Genomic DNA, 6,970 nt, shown 5'->3' with positions numbered 1-6,970 from the left:
TGCAAAACAACTTTGCCACACGCACACACACACACACACACACACACACTTGTTAACAAAATTAAGGAAGTTTCCTTTAAAATTATTCATAAATATTATCCTGCCAACCACTATATGAAGAACTTTAAGGAAAACATCAACTGAAATTGTTCCTTTTGTAATGACCACCCAGAAACAGTGTTGCATCTTTTTTGGCATTGTATTCACGTAAGAAAACTGTGGAAAGACATCAGTAGATTTATAATTGAACACATTTATGAAGATCTTACACTATTGTGGAGAGATGTACTGCTTGGATTCTTTACCTACGATAGAATTAAGCTGAAACATTTTTATTTAATTAATTTCATTATCCTTTTGGCCAAATTTCATATTCACAAATGTAAATTTACAAACAAAACACCACATTTTCTTACCTTACAAAAGGAAATTGAACTGTATTTTAAGACAATTAAATACTCTACTAACAAAAAAGCTGTTAGAATAATAAGTGTATGTATGTCCCTTATGGTCCTTGTGTAATGTGATATTGTACCCCCAAGCCCAATTGTCCTTTGCATATTATTTATATATACTCGTTTTCCCGCTCGTATTTCCTGTATTGATTTGTTGTTACTTAAAAAATAATATATATATATATATATATATTATTTTTAAGTAACAACAAATCAATTTTAGCTTGTTTTCTTTGAGTTCCCAGTTGTTTTGCAGCATCTTATATATATATATATATATATATATATATATATATATATATATATATATATATATATATATATATAAAAAGATGCTGCAAAACAACTGGGAACTCAAAGAAAAAAAGCAGGTAAAATCATGACATTGGTGATCTTCAGGTCGGAAAGTTAGAGCTCTAGAAAGATGCCAGAAATTCCCTCTTGGAATTGAGAGTTGGTTGACCGTTCAAATCAATTTTTCCCAGTCGGAGCTCCCCCCCCCCCCCCCCCCCGAGTTCCCAGTTGGTTTGAACGCGGCATCTGTCAAACCACTGATCATAGAAAACTGTATCATTCTCATGTAGATTGTTGTTTTCCATACATTAAGGTAATCTTGCTGACAATGTAAATAAAGACCATAAAGGTTAATCCCGAAAGAATGAACATGCTGAGGAAACGAAACAATCAACCCACAATACCAATTTTCAGCATGTTCAATGCAGTCAAGGGAAACTCACTGTAATTAGTTTTGTGCCAGCACAGCAGAAGCATATTTCTATTGTTGGAATTTTGCAACACGTCCCATGGTCTGTCTGTCAAAACATAGGAATTTCTTAAGCAGCAAAACACCAGTTTTACTGCTTAAAGTTTGAAACTCTGCCGCTTTACTGTTCACAATGTCTACGTGAAAGGGTTTTCACAACCAAAATAACCACCGGACAGCAGATTTAGGATTGCTAGGAAAAATCTCTGGGCCCTGGTCAGGACTCCGCTATTGATGAATAGAAAAGCAAGCTCTGTAGCCAAAAACACATTGCAAACCCCATGGTAATCTGACTACCTAGTGTTGTCAAATGTTTATGATAAACATTTACATCCATGTCTAATTCTGTACTTTAACAACAGCAAAGCCTTGTCAAAGCTTGTTTACGAAGTTCCGTTTATGTAAGTTACAAAAATGCAAACATCCAAATAACCTACCAGTCGCGTGTGTTATTCTGTGGCCTAAAGAACATATAATCAGGAACTTCAGGCACCACAAAGCTTAACGACTCATCAAAGGGTGGCTCTAAAAGGTGTCTGACTCGCAAATACCAGCATTTACAACTTCTCAACAAAACATGTTTTCCCCAGATTCATGCTTGAGAGAGCAATATTTAGTTGTAGTTGCAATATACAGAGCTCATTGATGAGGCATAGGAAGAAGTGTCTTTAGCAGCAGTATTCAATGGAAATCTTTATGCCATGTAAAACAGGGTGCATCATTGCATAATTATTTTAATTTTTTACCTTTATTTAACTTGGCAGGTTAGTTAAGAACAAATTCTTATTTACAATGACGGCCTACCCGGGCCAAACCCTAACGATGCTGGGCCAATTATGCACCGCCCTATGGGACTCCCAATCACAGCCAGTTGTTTATTTTATTTCACAAGTTGAGAACAAGTTCTCATTTACAATTGCGACCTGGCCAAGATAAAGCAAAGCAGTTCGACACATACAACAACAAAGAGTTACACATGGAGTAAAACAAACATACAGTCAATAATACAGTAGAAAAATAAGTCTATATATACTGCTCAAAAAAATAATGTGAACACTTAAACAACACATCCTAGATCTGAATGAAATAAATAATCTTATTAAATACTTTTTTCTTTACATAGTTGAATGTGCTGACAACAAAATCACACAAAAATAATCAATGGAAATCCAATTTATCAACCCATGGAGGTCTGGATTTGGAGTCACACTCAAAATTAAAGTGGAAAACCACACTACAGGCCTCCACGTGCCTGTATGACCTCCCTACAACGCCTGGGCATGCTCCTGATGAGGTGGCGGATGGTCTCCTGAGGGATCTCCTCCCAGACCTGGACTAAAGCATCCGCCAACTCCTGGACAGTCTGTGGTGCAACGTGGCGTTGGTGGATGCAGCGAGACATGATGTCCCAGATGTGCTCAATTGGATTCAGGTCTGGGGAACGGACGGGCCAGTCCATAGCATCAATGCCTTCCTCTTGCAGGAACTGCTGACACACTCCAGCCACATGAGGTCTAGCATTGTCTTGCATTAGGAGGAACCCAGGGCCAACCGCACCAGCATATGGTCTCACAAGGGGTCTCAGGATCTCATCTCGGTACCTAATGGCAGTCAGGCTACCTCTGGCGAGCACATGGAGGGCTGTGCGGCCCCCCAAAGAAATGCCACCCCACACCATGACTGACCCACCGCCAAACCGGTCATGCTGGAGGATGTTGCAGGCAGCAGAACGTTCTCCACGGCGTCTCCAGACTCTGTCACATCTGTCACGTGCTCAGTGTGAACCTGCTTTCATCTGTGAAGAGCACAGGGCGCCAGTGGCGAATTTGCCAATCTTGGTGTTCTCTGGCAAATGCCAAACGTCCTGCACGGTGTTGGGCTGTAAGCACAACCCCCACCTGTGGACGTCGGGCCCTCATACCACCCTCATGGAGTCTGTTTCTGACCGTTTGAGCAGACACATGCACATTTGTGGCCTGCTGGAGGTCATTTTGCACGGCTCTGGCAGTGCTTCTCCTGCTCCTCCTTGCACAAATGCGGAGGTAGCGGTCCTGCTGCTGGGTTGTTGCCCTCCTACGGCCTCCTCCACGTTTCCTGATGTACTGGCCTGTCTCCTGGTAGTGCCTCCATGCTCTGGACACTACGCTGACAGACACAGCAAACCTTCTTGCCACAGCTCGCATTGATGTGCCATCCTGGATGAGCTGCACTACCTGAGCCACTTGTGTGGGTTGTAGACTCCGTCTCATGCTACCACTAGAGTGAAAGCACCGCCAGCATTCAAAAGTGATCCCTGCAGGTGGTCCCCACCTGCAGAAGCACTCCTTTATTGGGGGTGTCTTGCTAATTGCCTACAATGTCCACCTGTTGTCTATTCCATTTGCACAACAGCATGTGACATTTATTGTCAATCAGTGTTGCTTCCTAAGTGGACAGTTTTATTTCACAGAAGTGTGATTGACTTGGAGTTACATTGTGTTGTTTAAGTGTTCCCTTTATTTTTTTGAGCATTGTACAATGTGAGCAAAGGGAGGTAAGGGAGGTAAAGGCAAGAAAGGCCATGGTGGCAAAGTAAATACAATATAGCAAGTACAACACTGGAATGGTAGATTTGTAGTGGAAGAAAGTGCAAAGTAGAAATATAAATAATGGGGTGCAAAGGAGCAAAATAAATAAATACAGTAGGGGAAGAGGTAGTTGTATGGGCTAAATTATAGATGGGCTATGTACAGGTGCAGTGATCTGTGAGCTGCTCTGACAGCTGGTGCTTAAAGCTAGTGAGGGAAATAAGTGTTTCCAGTTTCAGAGATGTTTGTAGTTCGTTCCAGACATTGGCAGCAGAGAACTGGAAGGAGAGACGGCCAAAGGAGGAATATACCTGCTGGAGCGCATGCTATGGGTGGGGGCTGCTATGGTGACCAGTGAGCGGAGATAAGGGGGTACTTTACCTAGCAGGGTCTTGTAGATGACCTGGAGCCAGTGGGTTTGGCGACGAGTATGAAGCGAGGGCCAGCCAACGAGAGCGTACAGGTCGCAGTGGTGGGTAGTATATGGGGCTTTGGTGACAAAACGTATGGCACTGTGATAGACTGCATCCAGTTTATTGAGTAGGGTATTGGAGGCTATTTTGTAAATGACGTCGCCGAAGTCGAGGATCGGTAGGATGGTCAGTTTTACGAGGGTATGTTTGGCAGCATGAGTGAAGGATGCTTTGTTGCGAAATAGGAAGCCAATTCTAGATTTAACTTTGGATTGGAGATGTTTGATGTGAGTCTGGAAGGAGAGCTTACAGTCTAACCAGACACCTAGGTATTTGTAGTTGTCCACATATTCTAAGTCAGAACCGTCCAGAGTAGTGATGCTGGACGGGCAGTTAGGTGCAGGCAGCGATCAGTTGAAGAGCATGCATTTAGTTTTACTTGTATTTAAAAGCAGTTGGAGGCCACGGAAGGAGAGTTGTATGGCATTGAAGCTCGCCTGGAGTGGCCAAAGAAGTGCCAGAAGTATACAGAATGGTGTCGTCTGCGTAGAGGTGGATCAGAGACTCAACAGCAGCAAGAGTGACATCATTGATGTATACAGAGAAAAGAGTTGGCCCAAGAATTGAACCCTGTGGCACCCCCATAGAGACTACCAGAGGCCCGGACAACAGGCCATCCGAATTGACACATTGAACTCTATCAGAGAAGTAGTTGGTGAACCAGGCGAGGCAATCATTTGAGAAGCCAAGGCTATTGAGTCTGCCGATGAGGATGTGGTGATTGACAGAGTCGAAAGCCTTGGCCAGGTCAACGAATACGTCACCATAGTATTGTTTCTTATCGATTGCGGTTACGATATCGTTTAGGTCCTTGAGCATGGCTGAGGTGCACCCATGACCAGCTCTGAAACCAGATTGCATAGCGGAGAAGGTGCGGTGGGATTCGAAATGGTCGGTAATCTGTTTGTTGACTTGGCTTTCGAAGACCTTAGAAAGGCAGGGTAGGATAGATATAGGTCTGTAGCAGTTTGGGTCAAGAGTGTCCCCTCCTTTGAAGAGGGGGATGACAGCAGCTGCTTTCCAATCTTTTGGAACCTCAGACGACACGAAAGAGAGGTTGAACAGGCTAGTAATAGGGGTTGCAACAATTTCGGCAGATAATTTTAGAAAGAAAGGGTCCAGATTGTCTAGCCCGGCTGATTTGTAGGGGTCCAGCTGACTGGATTTGGGAGAAGGAGAAATGGGGAAGGCTTGGGCGAGTAGCTGTGGGGGGTGCAGTGCTGTTGACCGCGGTAGGAGTAGCCAGGTGGAAAACATGGCTAGCCGTAGAAAAATGCTTATTGAAATTCTCAATTATAGTGGATTTATCAGAGGTGACAGAGTTTCCTATCCTCAGTGCAGTGGGCAGCTGGAAGGTGTTCTTATTCTCCATGGACTTTACAGTGTCCCAGAACTTTTTAGAGTTTGTGTTGCAGGAAGCAAATTTCTGCTTGAAAAAGCTAGCCTTGGCTTTTCGAACTGCCTGTGCATATTGGTTTCTAACTTCCCTGAAAAGTTGCATATCACGGGGCTGTTCGATGCTAATGCAGAATGCCACAGGATGTTTTTGTGTTGGTTAAGGGCTGTCAGGTCTGGAGAGACCTAAGGGCTATATCTGTTCCTGGTTCTAAATTTCTTGAATGGGGCATGCTTATTTAAGATGGTGAGGAAGGCATTTAAAAAGAATACTGCCTGGAATCGAACCAGGGTCTGTAATGACACCTGTAGCACAGCGATGCAGAGCCTTAGACCGCTGCGCCACTTGGGAGCAGAAGTATAGGCAATAACATCACAAATTGGATTATTCTAATGTATACTCACTGAAATACTAAACAGAGACCGGTCAGCACAAAATACATTTGTAGAAACAATAATTTGCCCAGAGTGTCACTAACCAGGTTTCCATTAAACCTTTTTATGTGAATAATGCATATTTCGGATAAAAAAAACATGATGGAAACAGCAAAATGACAGTAAACTTTCCAAATGTCGACAAAACAAAATACACTAGTTAAGGTGGTATGTTTTTGTATCTGTACAATTAGTTATATTAGAAATGCTGGTGAAAACGTCTTTATGCGCAAATATTAATATAATAACCATCATATCGCAGTAAACTTGGAATAACGTGATATGTTGTGTGGTCCTTCCACTACCACTCAAGAAAGCATGCTGTTTACAGCAGAGGTGCAGCCAGGGATAGGCCTACCCCCCCCAAAAAAAATCCCAGAAATGATTCAATACAAATTGTGTTTTATTTTATTACATTTTTAAAAGAAACGCATGTGAGATGTATTTTCTATGGGTAATTGTATAATAATGTAACAAAAACATAGTCAGCGACAATGAAAACTGGCTTCCATTTAAAGCTGGTGGTTCCTTTTAACATGAGTCTTCAATATTCCCAGTTAAGAAGTTTTAGGTTGTAGTTATTATAGGACTATTTCTCTCTATACCATTTGTATTTTATAGACCTTTTGACTATTGGATGTTCTTATAGGCACTATAGTATTGCCAGCCAAATCTCGGGAGTTCATAGGCTTGAAGTCATAAACAGCGCTGTGCTTCAAGCCTTGCGAAGAGCTGCTGGCAAACGCAGGAAAGTGCTGTTTGAGTGAATGCTTACGAGCCTGCTGCTGCCTACCACCGCTCAGTCAGACTGCTCTATCAAATATAAAATCATAGACTTAATTTTAATATAATAAACACACAAATATGAGCCTTAGGTCATTA

The sequence above is a fragment of the Salmo trutta genome, chromosome 35 (genome assembly GCF_901001165.1).
Source record: "Salmo trutta chromosome 35, fSalTru1.1, whole genome shotgun sequence".
In the NCBI taxonomy this organism is placed as follows: domain Eukaryota; kingdom Metazoa; phylum Chordata; class Actinopteri; order Salmoniformes; family Salmonidae; genus Salmo; species Salmo trutta.
The sequence above is the reverse complement of the archived record's forward strand: the minus strand, read 5'-3'. Positions refer to the sequence as shown.